Below are 25,865 nucleotides of genomic sequence, written 5' to 3' on the forward strand. Positions count from 1 at the left end.
TGCACTTATAAGGGCAGAAAAATGCGGTACTCTACACTTAATAAATGTATTGGAGTAAAACACCAGCTGATGAGTACTTTTGTCTGTCCTTTCACAGTATGTAGGCCCTTGACAGATTAACAGGTACAAAATAGTACACTACTTAGATGTACGTATGCAGTATGCACTTATGAGCGCAGAAAAATGCAGTATAGTATTCCTGCCTCCTCTGCTAAGGTGAAGTTGAGGAAGCTTGTTGAAATGTACAATGCTGAAGAAAGTAACTGGGAGGTTAATGGCTGCAGTAAAAATCCTTTTCAGTGAAAAAAACACTGCTCTCTGTCCACCAGAACGCTGATGTGACTAGGATGTGAAACGCTGCTGGAATTAGCTTTTCTGTGTAACACACACACAGCGATGCTCCTCCTATCTGTATGCAGTGTAATGAATGATATGATGAGCCGCAAAATGGCTGCAGAATATATAGGGCTGTGACATCACAGGGGTGACTGAATGCTGATAGGCTGCATCCTGCATGTGATTCAGGGTCATCTCGCCTACTTCCCTTCCCACCTTGCCTTCCCAGCGTTCCTTGCCCCATGTACTGACATGTGGATCCACCATTTTAGATGCCCTGGAGCCTGGACTGCAGTAAAGGGAGTTTAATGAAGCGATTTGCATGATAGAATTGCAGCGATATTCGCATTAGTTGCAAATCAAATATTTCATGAAATTTGTAACGAATTTGGTTTGTCAGCTTTGATTCGCACATCTTTATCTATAACATAATGACATTAGACTGAGCAGCATTTGGTGACAGGATCCCTCTGAATGTGTTATCCATGTTTTAAACATGTTTTATTTTAAGAGTCCAAAATGTTGTAAAATAACAAACTGTTATTTACCTGCCCCAGCCTCACCCCCCCCCCCCTCCCCTGTTCAGACACTGTTCGGTGCTTCAGTGTTACTGCAGGAGTGGAGGTCATGTGACTGACATAGCCAATCAGCAGCTTCGGTAGGAAGTGGGCACCCTCTGTATTCCTGCCATGAAGTATGGAGTGTGACCAACAATGCTATTAATTGGCTGCGGCGGTTAAGTGGCCTTTGCTCCTGTGATATAGGGGACCAGCATGGGATTGGATGTTAAGGTTAATAAAAGTTTATTATTTAACAGCATTTAGTTCTGAAAAAAAAAAAACATGGGTTGCCCCTTTAAATCATTCCTCAAGTCCCTAGAAATAACTGTCACGATGCCGGCTGGCAGGTAGTGGATCCTCTGTGCCAGAGAGGGATTGGCGTGGACCGTGCTAGAGGATCGGTTCTAAGTCACTACTGGTTTTCACCAGAGCCCGCCGCAAAGCGGGATGGTCTTGCTGCGGCGGTAGTGACCAGGTCGTATCCCCTAGCAACGGCTCAACCTCTCTGGCTGCTGAAGATAGGCGCGGTACAAGGGAGTAGACAGAAGCAAGGTCGGACGTAGCAGAAGGTCGGGGCAGGCAGCAAGGATCGTAGTCAGGGGCAACGGCAGAAGGTCTGGAATCACAGGCAAGGAACACACAAGGAACGCTTTCACTGGCACTAGGGCAACAAGATCCGGCGAGGGAGTGAAGGGGAAGTGAGGTGATATAGGGAAGTGCACAGGTGTAAACACTAATTGGAACCACTGCACCAATCAGCGGTGCAGTGGCCCTTTAAATCGCAAAGACCCGGCGCGCGCGCGCCCTAGGGAGCGGGGCCGCGCGCGCCGGGACAGAACTGACGGGGAGCGAGTAAGGTACGGGAGCCGGGGTGCGCATCGCGAGCGGGCGCTACCCGCATCGCGAATCGCATCCCGGCCGGAGGTGGTAACGCAGCGCCCCGGGTCCGTGGAACCGACCGGGGCGCTGCAGTGAGGGAAGTGTAGCGAGCGCTCCGGGGAGGAGCGGGGACCCGGAGCGCTCGGCGTAACAGTACCCCCCCCCTTGGGTCTCCCCCTCTTCTTGGGGCCTGAGAACCTGAGGATCAGACTTTTGTCCAGGATATTGTCCTCAGGTTCCCAGGACCTCTCTTCTGGACCACAACCCTCCCAATCTACTAAAAAAAAAGTTCTTCCCCTGACCTTTTTAGAGGCCAAAATCTCTTTAACAGAGAAGATGTCCGAGGAGCCGGAAACAGGAGTGGGAGGAACAGATTTAGGAGAAAAACGGTTGAGGATGAGAGGTTTAAGAAGAGAGACGTGAAAGGCATTAGGGATACGAAGAGAAGGAGGAAGAAGAAGTTTGTAAGAGACAGGATTAATTTGACACAAAACTTTAAAAGGACCAAGATAGCGTGGTCCCAACTTATAGCTCGGGACACGGAAACGGACATATTTAGCGGAGAGCCATACCTTGTCTCCAGGGGAAAAAATGGGAGGAGCTCTTCTTTTCTTATCTGCGAATCTCTTCATGCGAGAAGAAGCCTGTAAGAGAGAATTTTGGGTCTCTTTCCATATGGTGGAAAGATCACGAGAAATTTCATCCACAGCGGGCAGACCAGAGGGCAAGGGGGTAGGGAGGGGGGGAAGAGGGTGACGGCCGTACACCACGAAAAACGGAGATTTGGAGGAAGATTCAGAGATTCTGAAATTATACGAGAATTCGGCCCAAGGTAGAAGATCTGCCCAGTCATCCTGGCGGGAGGAAACAAAATGTCGTAAATAGTCACCCAAGATCTGGTTAATTCTCTCTACTTGTCCATTGGATTGAGGATGGTATGCAGAAGAAAAATTTAATTTAATCTTGAGTTGTTTACAGAGAGCCCTCCAGAATTTAGACACAAATTGGACGCCTCTATCCGAGACGATCTGTGTAGGCAACCCGTGAAGACGAAAAATGTGTACAAAAAATTGTTTAGCCAACTGAGGCGCTGAAGGAAGACCAGGAAGAGGGATGAAATGTGCCATTTTGGAGAATCGATCAACGACCACCCAAATAACAGTGTTGCCATGGGATGGGGGTAAGTCAGTAATAAAATCCATACCAATCAGAGACCAAGGTTGTTCGGGGACAGGTAGAGGATGAAGAAAACCAGCGGGCTTCTGGCGAGGAGTCTTATCCCGGGCACAGATAGTGCAGGCTCGCACAAAGTCCACCACATCAGTCTCTAGAGTCGGCCACCAATAGAAGCGAGAGATGAGTTGCACAGATTTCTTGATGCCCGCATGACCTGCGAGATGGGAGGAGTGACCCCATTTGAGGATCCCAAGGCGTTGGCGTGGAGAAACAAAGGTCTTTCCTGGAGGAGTTTGCCTGATGGAGGCTGGAGAAGTGGAAATCAGGCAGTCAGGAGGAATGATGTGTTGAGGAGAGAGTTCAATTTCAGAGGCATCTGAGGAACGAGAGAGAGCATCGGCCCTAATGTTTTTATCAGCAGGCCGAAAGTGAATTTCAAAATTAAATCGGGCAAAGAACAGAGACCACCTGGCCTGACGAGGATTCAGCCGTTGGGCAGACTGGAGGTAGGAGAGGTTCTTGTGATCGGTGTAAATAATAACTGGAAATCTTGATCCCTCCAGCAGATGCCTCCATTCCTCAAGTGCTAATTTAATGGCTAGAAGCTCTCGATCCCCGATGGAGTAGTTCCTCTCCGCCGGAGAGAAGGTCCTGGAAAAAAAACCACAAGTAACAGCATGCCCGGAAGAGTTTTTTTGTAGAAGGACAGCTCCAGCTCCCACTGAGGAGGCATCAACCTCCAATAGGAAGGGTTTAGATGGGTCAGGTCTGGAGAGCACGGGAGCCGAAGAAAAGGCAGACTTGAGTCGTTTAAAGGCGTCTTCCGCTTGAGGAGGCCAAGACTTGGGATCGGCATTTTTTTTTGTTAAAGCCACAATAGGAGCCACAATGGTAGAAAAATGTGGAATAAATTGCCTGTAATAATTGGCGAACCCCAAAAAACGTTGGATGGCACGGAGTCCGGAGGGGCGTGGCCAATCTAAGACGGCAGAGAGTTTATCTGGGTCCATTTGTAGTCCCTGGCCAGAGACCAAGTATCCTAGAAAAGGAAGAGATTGGCATTCAAACAGACATTTCTCTATTTTGGCATAGAGTTGATTATCACGAAGTCTCTGAAGAACCATACGGACATGCTGGCGGTGTTCTTCAAGATTGGCAGAAAAAATCAGGATATCGTCCAGATATACAACAACACAGGAGTATAGTAGATCACGAAAAATTTCATTAACAAAGTCTTGGAAGACGGCAGGGGCGTTGCATAGACCAAAGGGCATGACCAGATACTCAAAGTGTCCATCTCTGGTGTTAAATGCCGTTTTCCATTCATCCCCCTCTCTGATGCGGATGAGATTATAAGCACCTCTTAAGTCCAGTTTGGTAAAAATATGGGCACCTTGGAGACGATCAAAGAGTTCAGAGATGAGGGGTAGGGGGTAGCGGTTCTTAACCGTGATTTTATTAAGACCGCGGTAGTCAATGCAAGGACGTAGAGAGCCATCTTTTTTGGACACAAAGAAAAATCCGGCTCCGGCAGGAGAGGAGGATTTACGGATAAAGCCCTTTTTTAAATTTTCTTGGACGTATTCAGACATGGCAAGAGTCTCTGGGACGGACAGAGGATAGATTCTGCCCCGGGGTGGAGTAGTGCCCGGGAGGAGGTCAATGGGACAATCATAAGGCCTGTGAGGAGGTAGAGTCTCAGCTTGTTTTTTGCAAAAAACGTCCGCAAAGTCCATATAGGCCTTAGGGAGACCGGTTACATGAGGAAGCACAGGGACACGGCAAGGTTTACTGGGAACCGGTTTTAAGCAGTCCTTGGAACAAGAGGGCCCCCAACTCTTGATCTCCCCAGTGGACCAATCCAGGATTGGGGAATGGAGTTGAAGCCAGGGAAGTCCAAGAAGGATTTCAGAAGTGCAATTGGGGAGGACCAACAGTTCAATCCTCTCGTGATGAGATCCGATGCACATTAGAAGGGGCTCCGTGCGGAAACGTATAGTACAGTCCAATCTTTCATTGTTTACACAATTGATGTAGAGGGGTCTGGCGAGACTGGTCACCGGGATGTTGAACCTGTTGACGAGAGAGGCTAAGATGAAATTTCCTGCAGATCCAGAGTCCAAGAAGGCCACAGCAGAGAAGGAGAAGGCAGAGGCAGACATCCGCACAGGCACAGTAAGACGTGGAGAAGCAGAGTAGACATCAAGGACTGTCTCACCTTTGTGCGGAGTCAGCGGACGTCTTTCCAGGCGGGGAGGACGGATAGGACAATCCTTCAGGAAGTGTTCGGTACTAGCACAGTACAGGCAGAGATTCTCCATGCGGCGTCGTGTCCTCTCTTGGGGTGTCAGGCGAGACCGGTCGACCTGCATAGCCTCCACGGCGGGAGGCACAGGAACAGATTGCAGGGGACCAGAGGAGAGAGGAGCCGGGGAGAAGAAACGCCTCGTGCGAACAGAGTCCATATCCTGGCGGAGCTCCTGACGCCGTTCGGAAAAACGCATGTCAATGCGAGTGGCAAGATGGATGAGTTCATGTAGGTTAGCAGGGATTTCTCGTGCGGCCAGAACATCTTTAATGTTGCTGGATAGGCCTTTTTTAAAGGTCGCGCAGAGTGCCTCATTATTCCAGGATAATTCTGAAGCAAGGGTACGGAACTGTACGGCATACTCGCCAACGGAAGAATTACCCTGGACCAGGTTCAACAGGGCAGTCTCAGCAGAAGAGGCTCGGGCAGGTTCCTCAAAGACACTTCGAATTTCCGAGAAGAAGGAGTGTACAGAGGCAGTGACGGGGTCATTGCGGTCCCAGAGCGGTGTGGCCCAAGCCAGGGCTTTTCCAGACAGCAGGCTGACTACGAAAGCCACCTTAGACCTTTCAGTGGGGAACTGGTCCGACATCATCTCCAAGTGTAATGAACATTGGGAAAGAAAGCCACGGCAAAACTTAGAGTCCCCATCAAATTTATCCGGCAAGGATAGTCGTATTCCAGAAGCGGCCACTCGCTGCGGAGGAGGTACAGGAGCTGGCGGAGGAGATGATTGCTGGAGCTGTGGTAGTAACTGTTGTAGCATAACAGTCAGTTGAGACAGCTGTTGGCCTTGTTGCGCAATCTGTTGTGACTGCTGGGCGACCACCGTGGTGAGGTCAGCGACAACTGGCAGAGGAACTTCAGCGGGATCCATGGCCGGATCTACTGTCACGATGCCGGCTGGCAGGTAGTGGATCCTCTGTGCCAGAGAGGGATTGGCGTGGACCGTGCTAGAGGATCGGTTCTAAGTCACTACTGGTTTTCACCAGAGCCCGCCGCAAAGCGGGATGGTCTTGCTGCGGCGGTAGTGACCAGGTCGTATCCCCTAGCAACGGCTCAACCTCTCTGGCTGCTGAAGATAGGCGCGGTACAAGGGAGTAGACAGAAGCAAGGTCGGACGTAGCAGAAGGTCGGGGCAGGCAGCAAGGATCGTAGTCAGGGGCAACGGCAGAAGGTCTGGAATCACAGGCAAGGAACACACAAGGAACGCTTTCACTGGCACTAGGGCAACAAGATCCGGCGAGGGAGTGAAGGGGAAGTGAGGTGATATAGGGAAGTGCACAGGTGTAAACACTAATTGGAACCACTGCACCAATCAGCGGTGCAGTGGCCCTTTAAATCGCAAAGACCCGGCGCGCGCGCGCCCTAGGGAGCGGGGCCGCGCGCGCCGGGACAGAACTGACGGGGAGCGAGTAAGGTACGGGAGCCGGGGTGCGCATCGCGAGCGGGCGCTACCCGCATCGCGAATCGCATCCCGGCCGGAGGTGGTAACGCAGCGCCCCGGGTCCGTGGAACCGACCGGGGCGCTGCAGTGAGGGAAGTGTAGCGAGCGCTCCGGGGAGGAGCGGGGACCCGGAGCGCTCGGCGTAACAATAACCTATATATGTGTTATTCTTAAATTGAAATGGTTTTTATTTGTTGGACTTTTGTTCTCCCATTCATTCATAATCAATTTTTAACTAAATCACTTATTCTCCCCTATCAAAATGTAATGAAAAATCAAATAATAAAAAAAACAAACTACACCTAAATTACATTGCAAAGTTTTTTGGAAGCATTTTCTATGGTGACATCCCAGGGGCAGACGTGCCACTATTATGTCATTAATGTGTGCCAGTGCTAGTTCATATGTTGCATATTGGATGAATATGCTAGTGCTCCTGAGTAGGCAATACATATATCAAAATGATAAATTAGGCAGTGTAAAGGACATTTTAATAAGTACTTCCAATGGGGGTTATTATAAATAAGAGAATATTAAAGGTGGTTAAGGCTATACTGAATATTCCTTGTGGAATGCCGCCCTTTATTTTACCATATAATGTATTGGAAAACAACTAAAAATTCTGTGAGGTGGGTGTTAATTTTTCCTTCATGCATCATAAAAATGACATGTTAACTTTGATGGCCTATTCTCAAGTGAATGGTAGTATGTTGCAGTACCTTGCACCAATGCTGATAATCGCATGGCAATTACAAGGGTAAGCTTTTATAAGAATTGAAAAGGCTGCAGCACTTCAAACAAGTGATATATGGGGATATCAAGAGTTAAGTCTCACCTAATAATGATGGTATAAAATAAACACAGGCCTGCTCACAGCTAAAATGTATCAATGCTGCAAATAATGTGAACTGACCCCAACCACTTATGAGTCTAGCCAGATGATAGGGCAATAGGTAATCTCATTAGAGGAACTGCAGTAATGAGATTCCACCCCTGTCTCTTTGCAAAGCCAGAGGAGGCATAGGACATGTAGGCAGTATTAAAAATAATTTCAGGGATGGCATTGGAATCAGTAAAGCTATAATACCCATCAGCTGCCACATCAGATTAACCAGGTAAGCACAAGGCATACACAATAACCTCTACATTATTCTCTAATGGCAGCCTATGCTGTACTTTAAAAGGAAATAAAATATAAGATATTAATAATTCCCAGAGTGCTTCTTTAGCTCCAACAAATTGCTTGCTCGGTGTGTACAATAAAACATATACACTCAGTTTGCCCAGTCCAGCTCTGGGGTGCCAGTCTGTCTCACTGGTTCTGCTTACTTCTTATGACCCACTCTCCTAATGAAAATATAAAACACATTTTAACAATAGTGATTGGCTGCTGTGTGTTTGGGACATCATCAGGAAATCTGTGGGAAGGTGTCATCAGAGGAATTAAGAATGAATTAAGAAGTGGACTGAGTAATGTGAGTATAGAATATTTTATTATTTTACACACAAGCAGGCTTTAGTTTGCCATGCTTACCCTTTATTTAAGTGGCTCAATGTATTTTAAAGGGGTACTCCGGCGCTAAGACATCTTATCCCCTATCCAAAGGATAGGGGATAAGATGCCTGATCGCAGAGGTCCCGCCGCTGGGGACCCCCGTGATCTTGCACGCAGAACCCCGCTATAATCAGTCCCCGGAGCATGTTCGCTCCGGGTCTGATTACTGGCGATCACGGGGGCCGGAGCATTGGGACGTCATGGTCCCGCCCGTCAACACAAGCCAGTACCCCTTTAAGCTAGGGTAAATGAAAGTTTATGGTCACATTCCGTAATAAAGTAAAGCGGATTATGTAAGCCACAATCCATTTGGTGCTTGTTAGCCTTCAGTGTGAAGTCAAAATCGGGTTCACACTATGCGAAATTTCCAAGTGGAGTTTGGTTTTGAAATTCCGCTAGTAAATTCGGCTGCACGGTGCACACTGCAGAGTTTTTGAGGCGGACTTTCCGCCTAGAAAATCCACTTAAAACATTTTGTCAGAAGATTGAACTTGTTCAATGTTCTGGTGGATTTCTGGTAGACATTGCCGTCTATGATTCAGTCAACACTGGCCATATTTGGGAGCTTCTCAAGTGTGAACCCTGCCTAAGGGATCTTCACCCTTACCCCGTGCAAGTAGATATGAAATTAGCAGGACATCCCAAGGAGGCAGTCCTTCGAATAGTCATGGACTGAGGCAGTAACAATGATGTAGCACTGACGAAGTAAGGAATGTAGACAAGAGTCACGAGGAGGTGGGCAGAACGTGCTGTTGTAAAGCGAGAGCAGGATACCACAGACTGTGGCGGAAATATGAAACAGTGCCAGTTAGTTGTTTAGCAACCAGGGGAAGATGTTGACAAAAGCTATGCCAGAATGATATGTTGGGACTGGGCTAGGTGAGTGGCACATGTCCTGCAGAAAATAAAACTTAATATAAAAATATGAAATTCCCTATAGGGAGAAAATTTCATTGGTGTACAAAGCTGAAGAATGTGCACCTGAACCAGGGCTCGAGTCCTGCAGGAATGAACAGGAACGGCGTTCCTTTTCTTTTTCCAGAGGAGGAACGCCGTCCCTGTTACACTAGTCCTGCAGGACCGACCTCTGAATTATTCTTACCCTCCCTCCATCTCCTCCCCTGGTCCGGACTGCTTGATGCTGGAGATGTAGGACCTGTGATGATGCCACCATCACATGTTGGGGGCGGGGCTTAGCTGTGGAGGAGAGGAAAGATCGTGGCTGAAGGAGTGGTGTGATGCTATGGAGGAGGCAGGGCTGAGCTGGGGGAGAGGTCACATGTCACCCCAGTAAGCTAAATACAAGGATGGAGATTTGTTACAGTGTGTCACCACATTAGTAGAGTAATCACATGAGGAGGATTTTTACAGTGTGTCACGACAGTAGTGAGATTACATGGGGAGGTGGTTTGTTAGGGTGCATTCACACCTCGTTTTGTACCTACGGGTGCCGGATCCGGCGGGGGGAGGGGCAAACCGGGCGCTCCTGTACCCCGGCCGGATCAGCCCGTGACTCCATTTACTTTAATGACCCGACCGGAGTCAAACAGTGACTACGGTCGGCTCAGTTGTGACCCGTATGCGGTTTCCTGACCGGACCTAAAACCGCAGTTTACTAGGGTTTTAGGTCCGGTCCAAAACCGCATATGGGTCAAAATTGAGCCGACCAGAGTCACCGTCCCCAAGAGGTGGTGATTTGGACAAATGTCTGTTACAAAAAGAAACCTTTTGGATTTATAAATTCAAATCAGTGGCCCCTCAGGGCCTAAATGAGGTCCTTACATTCATTCTGTACATTTGACCATTTATCTGATGCCTCTGTCAGTTGGTTGATTAATTCCTTTCGTGATTTGTTCTATGTATCTGTGCTATGTCTTTTTACAGTATGATAAGTCATTGGTGGGGTGTGACCATATGCCTTTTCCATAAAAATATGTTTATTCTGGACGTCTGTTGGTGTCCATATTCTGCTTTTCTATTGGCACATGATAGTGTCACCTCTTCATTGCTATGGGTCATTTTGGACCCATTAGACATTTTTATGGTGTCAGTGCTTTCACATAAATTATCTAGCATTTCCCCATTTAACTCAGACCTGGTCGTTTTTTGTTTTTTTTACAGTACCTGGTCTGCTATGATCTTTAATTATGGAGCAGTGACTATTAATTGGGTACTATCTATTATTATTTTTTACTACTGGCTTTATCATATCATGTGTCTTATTGTTGGTCTTTCCCCTTTTTCTTTATCCTTCCCCTCCACCTCTTCTTATTCTTGTTTCACCAAAGGTCCATGCAGCATGAGGGTCATATTACTTTAATGCATTTAGACCAGTTCCACTTAAGGCACTATCACTTTAAGTATCCCTGCTTCTATTATAGCGCCCCTTGTAGCCAAGGCAACCAGATAGCTACTGTGGGCCTTGAGCGGCGTTCTCTGCTGTCTTGGTGACGGGAGATACGCAGGGACGGTCTATCCCTAGCATGTAGTTACAGAGCACCAGGTCTCAGGTCATGAGCCCATCACACAGGCCAATTCCTGAGTCGCAGGAGCTCAATACACGGGTCGTGTGTACATCAGAAGATCAAGCACATGGCATTGATCACATGACCACCACCCAGCCCCGACCGGAAAAGTACACGCTATCTCCGCATCACTAAGTTCCCCAGCGACTGGAACGGATGCCTCGAGCTGGCGTCTGACGTAAGCTCTGGCAAATTTACCTGGACAGGTGTGGTTGGATCCATCAGGACACAGACATCCAATGAGGTAAGCTTATTCCCTGAGGGAAGCACCTCGTTGGTTATGACAGAGGGTGGGTGGACACCTCAGTTTACCTTTAAACCGGGAAGCTTCCATACAGACACATGGTCACCAGCAGCTTGTTACCATCGGCACTGCTCTCCATCTGGCCATCAAAGGATTGCCTTCTCTTTGCATCTAGCCCCCAGATTGTCCCCTGATGAAGAGGGGGGCGTGAAACGCATTGGGACACTCTGATATCTGTCCAGTATGGGACTTTTTCTTGACATCCTTCCTAGAGACCGGTCCTCTTGTTTTCATAAGTTTATATTTTTATAAAATTGTTTGGTTCAGTCACCATTTATTTGGAGCCATTTTGCTTGTTGTATAGTCAGTAACCTGGCAATCTAGCTAGTGTTGCAGTATATTCATTATTAAGGTATAGGTTTTTCTGGTAGCGGTGTTTTGAATATAGGTTATATTATAATTTGACATCATATTCATTATTACTATTACTCTATACCAAGCTACTATTTTTGTATCTATCATCCTTGGATAAATTATTTGTTTCATTATCCTACCTCACCATACTGCAAATATATGTACCCTGGTGGTTTGTTGAGTATTATATTTTTTCTGATTGCAGAATTCCACATACCATATATACTTACCTTTTTGAGATCTCTCTGACATATTATTGTTCAAAAAGTGGCTCCATTGCTACAGGGTGACCCACTGATGCTCCCACCTTATTGGTACATTAGAAGGGTTCTCTCTCCCCATCCCTCTAGCTATTCATGGTACCCAAGTGAGATAGTGAGTCCGCTTACTCTGTACCTCCTATTTTAGGGCATATAGGAACAGGATAGGATTAGGTTCTGGAGCGGGGCCGCCCTTATCAGGGCATAAACTCCACCTAGGGGTAGGTCCTAGAGAGAGGGTGTTATAGGGAGACGGCAGGTTAGTGGCCTACTGCAACACCTTGGCCTACCAACATCCCCTTAGTCCAGTCCCCCTCTCTTACCTTGACCTCACACCTACCTTTAGTCAGGTGACTGTATCAAAGTTTATTATTTTTTGCATTATTATTCTTTTCAAGCAATAATCTTAAATTGCTGTTTTTTGTATTATTTGGTTCGGTTGAGCAGCGGTATTTTGATTACTTGTCTTTGGTTTAGACCCTGATCGGGGGTAAGCAATATGAGCACAGGGACAAGTCCTTATAATTAAGATTGTTTTTCTTACTTTGTTCATTCTATGATTGATGGTTCGGGACCTGTGTTTTGGATCCCCTTTTAGCGCTATATATATATATATTGACATTTAAGTATTTTCGGTGATATTATCAACTGCCATATAGGGCTTTATAGGAGGGCTGATAATCTCTACAGGGGGGCATTATTACTGTTTAGGGCACTATAGGTGCTGGAAAAGTAAAGAGCCTAAAATGTTTGTCTTGCAGGTTCTGTGGAGAGGAGTTGTGTCTGGACAGTTGTCATCATGACATTCTGGGTGAAGAAGAAAAAGGAGAGCAATGCCCCCATTTACTTTAGTGGCCTAAACATAGTCATGGACTAGTGTCTATGTTTAGCCCATTTTCTGCATGTATATGTTTACTTAGTGTGACTAAAAAGTGTAGTGTGCTGTGCTTTACAGCGCTGCAAAGTAAACATATACATGCAGGGAATGGACTAAAACTTTGTCACTAGTTGACCACGTTTAGGCCATTAAAGTGAATTAGACCACTGCCAGTACACCACAGTATGAGTTGGTAACCCTTTTTGTATAATCTAAGCGTAAGTTTAAATGGTGATGTGAACAGCACCCTAGTGGGATAACACAGAGTGTTAACCTGTTATAAAAAAAAAAAAATGTGTATACAGTCAAAACCTGTAACTGAGCAATGAGTCTTTTCCTGTTACTAATCTCTTATAAATTGTAGATAGCTGTATGCATGTGGCCTGTAAGAAGCCTGGAACCGTGCAGGATGTCAAGTTTTGGCTTGGACTTTTTCAGGGTTTTTTTTTTGTGCAAACTGGGGTGGGGGGGGAGGGGTTCAGTGGTGCCAGGGTATTAGAAATCTTTGGGGAGTTCCCACACTTTTTTTTTTTTTTCCAGGACTTGACACCTGACCTGAACACAGTCCTAAGGATTCCCTTTTTTCAATGCTATACTCCATTGTTTCCATTCATTAGCTCTCTGTTCTATAACTCTGTATTGCTAGACAGAACTTGCAGATTGAACAAAGATTGAACAAATATCTACAGAAATAGTGATAATATTACATCTCCACCAAATAAAGGTCATTGCTTTGCTCTACAGTTTGTAATCTTCATTTCACATTTAGGCACAGTACATGGGGCACGATTATTATCAGAATACGTTTGGCAAGAAGCATTAAATCCTACATACAGTAGTTCTTCATTAGAAAGATCACAATTCCACTTGTCAATTTCTGCCATCTAGATAAATGGAGCTAAGCCATGTTTTTGCTCATAGTAAGGGGACAAATAGGTCATATACTGTATAATCTTATGAAATAATTTTGATACTTTATAGGAGCTATGTAGTCATTCATGAAATGCTTACAATGCCCATTATAGTGTGATCATATAAAATGACCATCAGAAAATAGTGGGACTGTATGTAATGCATATCATATTAATAATTCATAATAGATGTCAAGGGTTTTAAGGGTCTACATATATCTCAAACTCAAAGGGATGCAAAGCTGCTGTGGGCCTGGCCATGTTCTTTACTTGCTTGCAGAATCATATATAGTACCTTGTTCAATGCAGTCATCAGTGTCTCAAATCACATGTGCACCGATGTTCTAATATCATGAATAGTTTGCATATCACTGCCTAAATGTATCCTATGTAATCTCCAGTTGACACACACACACATATATATATATATATATATATATATATATATATATACACACACATATATATATAATACAAGAAAGAAGGTTGCAGAATATATATATATATATATATATATTTTTTTTTTTTTTCTTCCACCATCAATAAAAATACAAGACAACCCTGTCAAGGCAGTTTACTACATAGTGCTAAATATATAAATTTTTAAAAGGGTATTCCACCCCTACACATCTTCTCTCCTATCAAAAGGATAGAAGATAAGATGTCTGATCACAGGGGTCCCGCTGCTGGGACCCTCGTGATCTCTTTGCAGCACCGAGTGTTCATTTAAAACGCTGGGTACGGGTGGCGGGGGTCGTAATCAGTTTACTTATAATTAGCGAATTAATAATTAAAACCACAACTAGTTCTGCCAGCTTAATCCACTATCCTTCCTTGTATTGTGCCGCTATTCTTAGGCAGAATTAGCTTAGGGAAGTAAGTTCAGCACTAACCAGTAGCTACCTGCCATTCTTGATAAAGCCACATATGGTGGCGAAACATGTAGGATGGTAGCAGTGAACCGATTTTAATTGCACTAGTATCCACCTATAGAACTAAGCAACAAGAGGTATTGCACACTGCAGGTGCAATTACCTCATAGTGGAATAAGTTCAATGTACTATTAGTCAGCACTGGATAGTGCTGAACATCCTTCCCTAAGCTAATTCTGCCTAAGAATAGCGACACAATACAGGGAAGGATAGTGGATTAAGCTGGCGAAACTAGTTGTGGTTTTAATTATTACCGTAATTCCCTAATTATAAGTAAACTGATTAAAAGTTACGTTTTATAGGAGTAGGGAAAAAGAGGGAATTGGTGCCTTTTGGGCACAATTGTTGTTTAATAACACTCACAGCGACGCCCCTCGTGATGTCATGCCACGCCCCCTTTCATACAAGTATATGAGAAGGGGTGTGGCAGCTGCCATGCTACCTACAATAGACTTGCATTGAGGGGGCGTGGAATGACATCATGAGGGGCGTGGTTATGATGTCATGGCTCTGTACACTGAGGACAAGCAGGACTCTGTACACTGAGAACAAGCAGGGCTCTGTATACTGAGGACAAGCAGGGAGTGCTCTGTGCACTGAGGACAAGCAGGGGGGGCTCTGTGCACTGAGGACAAGCAGGGAGGGCTCTGTGCACTGAGGACAAGCAGGGAGGGCTCTGTGCACTGAGGACAAGCAGGGAGGGCTCTGTGCACTGAGGACAAGCAGGGAGGGCTCTGTGCACAAGCAGGGAGGGCTCTGTGCACTGAGGACAAGCAGGGAGGGTTCAGTGCACTGAGGACAAGCAGGGAGGGCTCTGTGCACGGAGGAGAAGCAAGGAGGGCTCTGTGCACTAAGGACAAGCAGGGAGGGCTCTGTGCACTGAGGACAAGCAGGGAGGGCTCTGTGCACTGAGGACAAGCAGGGAGGGCTCTGTGCACTGAGGACAAGCAGGGAGGGCTCTGTGCACTGAGGACAAGCAGGGAGGGCTCTGTGCACTGAGGACAAGCAGGGAGGGCTCTGTGCATTGAGGACAAGCAGGGAGGGCTCTGTGTACTGAGGACAAGCAGGGCTCTGTGCACTGAGGACAAGCAGGGAGGGCTCTGTGCACTGAGGACAAGCAGGGAGGGCTCTGTGCACTGAGGACAAGCAGGGCTCTGTGCACTGAGGACAAGCAGGGCTCTGTACACTGAGGACAAGCAGGGCTCTGTGCACTGAGGACAAGCAGGGCTCTGTGCACTGAGGACAAGCAGGGCTCTGTGCACTGAGGACAAGCAGGGCTCTGTACACTGAGGACAAGCAGGGCTCTGTACACTGAGGACAAGCAGGGCTCTGTGCAGTGAGGTTCTGTGACATGCAGGATGATTGGCAAGTCAAGAGACTGGACAGAGCCTGCTTGTCCTACCCACATTTGCTGTATTTCGTCTCTGCACAGACACACAGGCAACAGTAGCAGGGACTGTATCTTTTCACTCAAAAATATACATATTGTTAAACCAATGTATATTACAAATACACATATAATGTTATTATCTACATTATATAAAATGTTTTTGTAAATGACAGGTACGCTTTAAGGGTGCGTTCCCACAGGGCGTATACGCAGCGTATTTGACGCTGCGCAAAATTTATGGCAGCAGCGGGAAATACGCTGCATATTCCTTGCTCACTATACACACAGGGCTTTCTGGCGGCAGCCCTATGTGTGTAGTGAGTTTTGGAGGCGGGGCCGCGCGTCACAGACACTCCGGCACACGGCCCCGCCTCCAAAACTCACTACACACATAGGGCTGCCACCGGAAAGCCCAGTGTGTATAGTGAGCAAGGGATACGCAGTGTATTTCCCGCTGCTGCCATAAATTTTGCATAGCGTCAAATACGCTGCGTATACGCCCTGTGGGAACGCACCCTAATTCTGGAATTAAAGTTATGTCTTAATTAAATTTTAATTTATGCAATGTTATGTAATTCATGCTTCTGAATTTTTATATATGTTAGAATTTCTTCCAGAAAATTTGCCATAAACTTATGTTTGTCTAAAAAATATTACACCCATATAGAATATCAAACTACATACCAAAATATTACATTTAAAATAGTTCCTAAAATGACCAAACTTTTAATGTCCATAAGACCAACTGAATGTTATAACCTGTGAATACTTTCTTAATATCCTGGTTTCCTGTTTCTCTCCTGTTTCCTTGACATAATTTAATACCATTCCACAACTCCTCGCCATCCACAATGCCTGTGATTTAATTGGTACTTATGCAATTTACCGGTCTTGTTTCTTCCATTAATAGTTCATAATGAAATAGCTTAATTGTTATAATTGCTAGTGTGTCTGAAATCCATTCTGAATTATTTTCTTAGTTAATACTGGGTGTACTGTGAGGGTCAGGAATTAATCCTTCCTATTTAAATACAACCACCAACAATTTTTTATCTTTTTCTTTAAAGCTTGGGCAAGGAACAATTTTTATATTTTTAAATTCATCACTTTTCTCGATAAATGAAATAAATAACGTGCTGTGGAATATTATCATATGCAGTACATAATAGGGTCAAGAACAACACTTCTTTTGATGCCATTTTGTTCCTGTTATCTGTGTTATTGTGATTTTTACAGAGTTCCACAGGGAAAAAAAAAATTAAAAAACAACTGGTGCCAGAAAGATAAACAGATTTGTAAATTAATTAATTCCAGTACTTCTCAGCTGCTGTATGATCCCCAGGAAGTTCTTTTCTTTTTAAATTTCTTTTCAGTCTGACCACAGTGCTCTCTGCTGACACCTTTGTCCATATCAGGAACTGTCCAGAGCAGAAGTGGTTTGCTATGGAGATTTACTTCTACTCTGGACAGTTCCTAAAATGGACAGAGGTGTCAGCAGAGAGCACTGTGGTCAGACAGAATGGAAATTCTAAAAATATTTTAACCACACCTCAAGGATGATACACAATGAAATAAAAATTATGGACAGTTTGATTAATATGAATGCAAAAATTATTTATTACACAATATAAAAGCAATTAAAATAATAGTAATAGTGTTTGCTTTAAGTACTTGTAATATGATTGTTCAGAAAAAAGTCCACCAGTCCGGCACTTAGATGTCGAGAAATTGATATGTATGAAGTAGCTAAAAAAAATAGAGCTATAGTATGCTACCCACAGTTTGTCTGCAATGGTTAAATTGTCATTTGCTCACCGTGTCTCTGGCCGCTGGTCCCGTACTGCGACAGACCAAATATGAAAAGTCCTGCGGCTGGTTTGATGTTACGGGCGCTGCGGCACTTGTAGTTGCTGTATGAAGCTCACAGAAATGGTGGGAGCGTATACTCTGGCAGGAGGCTCCAATGAATGAGGATCTATGTAGCAGTCCTCCTCTCAGGCAGCACGTGGATGGAGAGGTTGATCGTGATCAAATCATGCAGCAGACAGCATGCCCGGTGTTGTGGAGATACAAATGCAGTAAGTGGGTCTCTTGGATTTCTTTATGCCTGCTTTTGTTACGATAATGTGTAGATGAGAAGTGCATCTTGTAAAGTGCTATATCTGAATAGAAAGAATGCCTAGACGCATTTCAGGGTACTGGGATCGACCCCTTCCTCAGTATACTTTTTGCCTACTGAGGAAGGGGTCGATCCCAGTACCCTGAAACGCGTCTAGGCAGCCACTGACTGTACAGGCATGCTGGGAGTTTAGCAACAGCTGGAGGCACCCTGTTTGGGAATCACTGGCGTAGAATATTTTTGGTAGTGAAAGCAATTGTAAGGCCCTATTCACATGGCAGAATTTTCGCTCATCCACCCCAATTTCGCTTCCGCTTTTGAGGATTTTGTGCTGAATTGGTGCGGAATCCAAGCGGAAATTCTGCAGTAGTGTGAATGGGAGTGTGGACTCCCATAGAAGTGCAATAAGCTTTAATTTGAGGAGGAATTCAGCTTGAGGAAATTCTGCCGTGTGAATAGGTCCTAATGCTTGCATCCGGGTCCGCCCCTATGCAAATCGCTAATTTAGGCCACAAACGTGCTCTCTCACTTCGGAGGCCTGTCGTATTTCAAGGAAACAGTTTGGGCCACACTCATTTCCGTACTCGGGAGCAATTGCTTTAAAAATTTTGGGGGGATTTTTCTCCTTTTAGGGTTTGTTCACACTACGGAATTCCTCGCGGAATTCCGCGGTGTGAACTTAACATTAGTGTGAATGGGTCTCCGCGAGACCCAGTCACACTGCAGTATTTCAGCGGTGAACAATTCCGCCGCTGAAATTGTTCCGCACAGAGAATGAACATGTTCATTCTTTGCGCAGAAGTCCGTGAGCACTGCATAGCTGTCAATGGTGATGGCTCAGTGCCGCGCGGTCCTACCGCCGCCGCCGGCTGCCAGGCTGAATCTCCGCTCGCTGAATTCAGCGAGCAGAGATTCCGTTCACACACTGTAGTGTGAAAGTCTACACTAGCCTGTTAGTGTAAAGAATTAAAAAAATGTACACCAACATGCTGGTGTTGCCCCATACTTTTCATTTTCCTAAGAGGAAAAGGAAAAAAAGACCCCCAAAATTTTTTACGCAATTTATCCTGAGTACGGAAATTCCTTATGTGGAAGTAAAATGCTCTGCGGGCGCACAACATGGCTCAGGAATGAGAGCGCGCCATGTACATTTGTGGCCTAAATTGGTGATTTGCACAGGGGTGGCTGATTTTACAGCGGTTCTGACATAAACGCAAAAAATAAATACCCATGTGTGACCCCATTTTGGAAACTACACCCCCCACGAAAGGTAACAAGGAGTACAGTGAGCCTTAACACCCCACAGGTGTTTGAGGAATTTGCATTAAATTTGGATGGTAAAATGAAGAAAAACTTTTTTTCACTAAAATGCTGGTGTTACCCTAAATAATTCATTTTCACAAGGGAAAATAGGAAAAAAGCTCCCCAAAATTTGTAACCCCATTTCTTCTGAGTAAGAACATACCCCATATGTGGATGTAAAGTGCTCTGCGGGTGAAGTACAATGCTGAGAAGAAAAGGAGCGCCATTGGGCTTTTGGAGAGAAAATGTGTCTGGAATTGAAGGCCCTGTTTGTTTACAAAGCCCCCCATTGTACCAGAACAATGGACCCCCCCACATGTGACCCCATTTTGGAAACTACACTCCTCATGTAATGTAATAAGGGGTACAGTGAGAATTTAGAAGATTTTGAATTTTTTCAGTCATGTTCACATTTACAAGTACAATTGGGGAGATTCATCAAGACTTGTGTAGAGGAAAAGTTTAGCAGTTGCCCATAGCAACCAATCAGATTTCTTCTTTTATTTTTCAGAGGCCTTTTTTTTTATAAATGAAAGAAGCGATCTGATTGGTTGCTATGGCCACCTGTCAACTTTTCTTCTGTACAAGTTTTGATGAATCTCCCTCAATGAGTACAGGGACAGCCAATGTAGTGTTTAGATTAAATGGTTTATACAGTGCACAGTACACCCATTAGTTGTGTTACTATATCAATCTTAGCTTTCAGAGATGTATGTCAAATAAAAAGAACAGAGATGTCAGAATAGAGAGTTATACTATAATAACTGATATAAACTGATTAGCCATTGCGGTGAGTGCCGCCTGCTATTTTTCTACATTTTCGACTGTTTGTTTGGTATCTTATCACAGGATACTATAGAATGAAGGAGTTCTACTCTCGTCCTTAAAACAAATTACTCAAATTCCCATTCAGGCTTGTGCCCTCCTGGGACTAATTTCCCAAACTCGGGAACCCTATTACGGTAGTTAAAATATAACTTTTATTCCATTATTTTAAAATTGTGTCCAAACTTAGTGAGATAACAAAACAATAATGTGGATTAAAACCAGTCATTTGGTCAGTCAGGGGTTAATTACTTTTCATTCCCCTTATATTCATACATGGTACTGTTAGATAACTGTACTAATCCAAATGCTGCTTATTTAAAATACACTCATACACCCCCAGATGTTTCGTTGGCCGTAACCGGCTTTATCAAGAGTCAAGGTGCTAATGGCGTCCCTGTCAGAGGATATAAAAACTCTGGATCTCAGTTTGTGGGTGGGCATAACCTTTCCCATTAATTCCCACCAATCCCATCATTTTGGGCAACACTTACTTCCAATCTAGGAATAAGACCTGAATGGTTAAGAAGGGTTGTCAGTTCAAATTTGCAACCAATAGTGTCCCTACCTGGATGTATTACGTTTATAAGGCTGCGCATAACTTCCTATTAGCCCTCTGAATTCTTCCGGGTTATATGCATCCGTGCGGTCACATGATTCGAGTGACATATGGTCATATGGCCGGCTTAAATGGGCACTGTCACCAACTTTATTTTTTGATATGTTGTAGTAATTATGTACTACAACATATCTCTAATATACTTTTATAAAAAAAAATGTTTTATTAAAATGGTTTAATTTACATTTAAAAACCGGCCACTAGGGGTCTCCCTCCTAGTGGCCGGCTGCAGCCTGGTGTGATGTCACGCTTGAAAAAGGACTGATTTTGGAGTGGCAATCACTCCTTTTTCAGTTAGGCTGCACTCGCTCCCTGCCTGTCAATCAGATAGGCGGGAGTGAGCGCATTGGCTCCCCGGCCACTGGCTGGGAGGCCACTCCTCCCGCACATTGCCGCCGTCTCGTCGCTGCCGCTGTCCCTGCACGCCCGCTGCCGGACTCTGCAGTAAGTGTAATGAGGGAACGGGGTATGCGGGAGGGGGGTTTGTGATGGAGGGAACGGGGGGGGGGGGAGGTAACGGAGGGAACGGGCTAGCGCCGTAGCGCCGCATGTAACTAGCTAATAGTTTATCTACACAGGGTGCCTCCAGCTGTTTCAATACTACAACTCCCAGCATGCCCTGACAGCCAGTAGATGTCAGGGCAAGCTGGGAGTTGTAGTGGTGAAACAGCTGGAAGCACCCTGTGTAGATGAACTAAGGGCGGAAGTCCCCCCCAGCAGGCATCAGTGAGTTGGTGCCTGCTGGGGAAGTCTGCCTGGTAGTGAGCACACTACCAGGCAGAAAAAAAGTTATTTCTAATATAGTAAAAATAAAAATTTAAAGCAGGGAGGGGGTTAGGGATAGATTGGCAATAGGCAGGGACAGAAAAAAAAATAGGATGGTGGGAGCTACCCTTTAAGTGTCAGCCTGTGACATATTTATTTATGTCATGTGATCGGCCACGGAGTCCGTGACATGTTGTTTACCTTGGTCACGTGATCCCGCTATCACAAGACGTTCCTGCGTCCATGTCATCGTTAAGCCATATTGATCACATGACCCAGTACTCCAATTTATTAGGAAGTTGTTGCACTATATCTTATTACCTGATTTTATATGTTCATAATTTTCTATGGATATTGCTCTTATTAGCCTAATATTATGGGAGACCATATATAAAATCGAGAGAGTTATTTGGAATAATTCATTCATATCTAAATCCTGAATCTATACCAAAAGGTCCTATATTATACTATAAAATAAACTGTTCTAAAATGAATTCATATTTATGTCTTCCATAGATCCCAATGTAATCAAGGTGTTCTTATCTGGTAAGTATTTGAATAATTTTATTTTGACATCCTAATTATGCTTTTCATTTTATTATCATTCCATATTTAATATTCCATCATTAATACTAATATAAGATCGATTTAGTTATTAGTCTTATTATCCTGTCATCCATTTTTCTCTCTTGTCTATTAAGCCATTGATACAGGTAAATGTGGAAAAGTCATACCATCCCAAAATATATATGTAAAATTATTCTTATGATTAAATTATTTCAATTCCGTTAGTGGCTTATGGTAGGAATTTTTTTTAGGTGGGGTGATCTCTTTTCCCCTTTCTTCCTCAAAGCTCAGACAGGTATTACATTATGTTAAATTAGTCTCTCACCCTATTTACATCTTTTCTATTTTCACTGTTACCAACTGATCAATGTAAGAATGCAGAATAGGAGAATCCTTCATTCATTCCTTTAGGGGATCTGCACCTTAATCTATATATCCACTTTGCCTTTTTGTAGGATATTATCTATATCCCCCTTTCTGGGACCCATCTTAATCTGCAAAATCCCCCAGAATTTCAAAGTTTCAATTTTGCCTCCATGTTTAGATCTCGCATGTCTAGATAATGGTGTATCTGTACAGGTTCTAATTGTACTTAAATGTTTTCCCACTCTCCTCATGAGCTCCTGTGTGGTTTTTACGACATATATTAATTTGCAATCACACATTGCTCCATTTACCACATTGCGACTTCCACAGTTAATAAAATCCCTGATTATATATTCTTTCCCATCTATGGGGTTGTGGAAGGATTTGGTTTTCAATATATATTTGCAAATAACAGTGTCCACAGGGGTATAAGCCTACAGGTATACTGGGTAGCCAGGTGGTCCTTACTTCTTCCTTTCTTTCTTTTTGGTAGCTGTGTACATGTAGATCTTTGAGGTTAGGGACTCTTTTATAGGTAATACTAGGATATGAACCCATCACCTCCCTCAAGTTATTATTGGCTTGTAACATAGGCCATGATGTTTCTTACTTGGTTAGAGTAGGCATCATACATCCCTATACAGCAAATCACTTTAGTTTGTGGTAATTCCAATTTGTCACTCAGTAGATTGGTCCTGGGCTTTTGAATAGCTTTATTATATGCTTGCCTCATGTACTTTTTTGGAAAGCCACGGGCTTCAAACCTAGACATAAGTTTGTTACTTTCTGCCCTAAATTCTACATCTTGGGAGCAATTTCTCCCAGCTCGCAAGTATTGGCCTGTTGGTATACTCCTACGGAGAGCTCCTGGGTGCCAACTATTTCAATGTAATAAATTGTTAGTGGCAGTTGGTTTCCTAAACATCGCGGTTTGTATTTTGTTGTCATTGTTTATCCAAATTGTTAGATCAAGGAAATTGATTGTTCGTCCACCTACCTCATGGGTGAATTTCAACCCAATACTGTTCTGATTTAATTTTCCTACAAACTCCGGAATAGTGACAGTCATGCGGCAGTTAATAGAAAGTTATTTGCAGCCTTATAAACATAATACATCCAGATAGGGACACTATTGGTTGCGAATTGGAACTGACAACCCTTCATAACCATTCAAGTGTTATTCCTGGATCGGAAGTGATGTAAGTGTTGTCCAAAATGATGGGATTGGTGGGAATTAATGGGAAAGGTTATGCCCACCCACAAAGAGAGGAAATAAAAACTCTGGATCTCAGACAAGGACGCCATTAGCACCTTGACTCTTGATAAAGCCGGTTATGGCCGGCAAAACGTCGGGGGGGGGGGGGGGCGTTGTATAAGTGTATTGTAAATAAGCAGCATTTGGATCAGTACAATCATCTAACAGTGCTGGATGTGAATGGATAATTCCAAAAGTATATAATAGATATCCTGGTTAGGAATCAATTTTCCAGCACTGAAATGAATATAAGGGGAATGAAAAGTAATTAACCCCAGACTGACCAAATGAATGTGGTTTTAATCCACATTATTGTTTTGTTATCTCACTAAGTTTGGACGCAATTTTAAAATAACGGAATAAATGTTATATTTTATCTAATAGGGTTCTGGAGTTTGGGAAATTAGTCCCAGGAGGGCACAAGCCTGAATGGGAATTTGAGTAATTTGTTTAATAACCCGGGGAATATCCTATGGGTTATTTGGATTTATTATCTACTCTAGTCCTTGTCCAGTCTAGGCAAAGTGTTTTAGGTGCTAGCTGGGTTACAGTCGGTCGGTGTGGAGAAGTGTGTGAAAGCGTCAGAGGAGGCCTATGGAAGAAAATCTAAAATCTGCAGCCATGCCAATCTCAGGAACACCCCATCGCTCAGGGGAAGTTCAAAGCCTGGCAGTAAGCAAAAAGCTCTTGGGGAGAAATAGTCTTCAGTCAGTCATTCAGCGCAAGTCTCTTAATTCAGTGTGGGCTGTCATTTATCTCCAATCTGTAATCTCAGCAACTACAAGTCCCAGCAAGGTGACAAGCTTCCCAGGTTCATTCTGCACATCCCTCTGCATTAAAGTCTGTACTGACAGATTTAACAACTCCTGCCTCAGTAAAGATAGTTCTGTAACCTTGAATTGGTGTCCACATTATCCCTGCACTTGGCCCAAGAGAAGCTATCTCATCCTTGGAACTTATAGGTTAACTCTTGTCCTGGCATCACAAACTGATCTATACACCCTGTACACAGTTAGTAGTAGCCACATTTGCAATAGAGGTCCTTCTAGAGCCACCAAAATGGCTCTGACCCATTGAGGCACTGACTCTACAAAACCTAAGAAGGTGTTCTGTAGTATATGTGAAAATGAAAATCATTTAATGAGGTTATCTAGGTTTAATTTATAAATATTTTAAAGGATCAAATGCATTAAAATAACAAACTAACAGTTATTTATTGTAACTCTGCGTCCGAGCACTGATTCCCTTTTTAGGCTAGGTTCAAGCTACTAAATTTCCAAGCAGAATTCCGTTTTGATATTCCACTAGAAAATTTGAGTACAGCAGAGTCCCTTTGCTGTCAATGGGATTCCACTGTAAAGTGCACATGATGGAATTTCTTTGACAGAATCCAGGCCCTGTGAAGGCTTCATCTGTCACAGTGCTGTGGTGTGCATATTTAATAGAAATACCAACTTTTTTGGGGCTCCATGGTATTGCCCCAATTGTGATGCAACCTCATTCTTCCCTACAGAGAAAAAAAAAGGTGTTCATGACCCTCTGATAGTTGACTTGAATTTACAAATCTATTTAACTTTCTGGCACCAGTTGATTTAAAAAAAAATATAAAAATTTCCACGGGAGTACCTCTTTAAGTCCTAGCATGGTCTCAATAATCCAGTTATTTTACTGCAAGCCTTCAGGAACTAAACATGGGCATAATTATGGGAGTGAAAAAGTTGTCGTTAAAACTTGCCCTGGTGCCTGAGGAGACTTGAAGGGGTATTCTGGAGGAAATAGTTTTTTTCAAATCAACTGGTGCCAGAGAGTTATACAGATTATACACATTCCTTCTATTTAAAAATCCTTCTATTTATCCATGAAAACACACACAGATACATTATATATATATATATATATATATATATATATATATATATATATATATACACAGGGTGGGCCATTTATAAGGATACACCTTAATAAAATGGGAATAATTGGTGATATTAACTTCCTGTTTGTGGCACATTAGTATATGTGAGGGGGGAAACTTTTCAAGATGGGTGGTGACCATGGCAGCCATTTTGAAGTCGGCCATTTTGAATCCAACAATGTTTTTTTAATAGGAAGAGGGTCATGTGACACATCAAACTTATTGGGAATTTCACAAGAAAAACAATGATGTGCTTGGTTTTAACGTAACTTTATTCTTTCATGAGTTATTGACAAGTTTTTGACCACTTCTAAAAAATGT

The sequence above is a fragment of the Hyla sarda genome, chromosome 2 (genome assembly GCF_029499605.1).
Source record: "Hyla sarda isolate aHylSar1 chromosome 2, aHylSar1.hap1, whole genome shotgun sequence".
NCBI lineage: Eukaryota > Metazoa > Chordata > Amphibia > Anura > Hylidae > Hyla > Hyla sarda.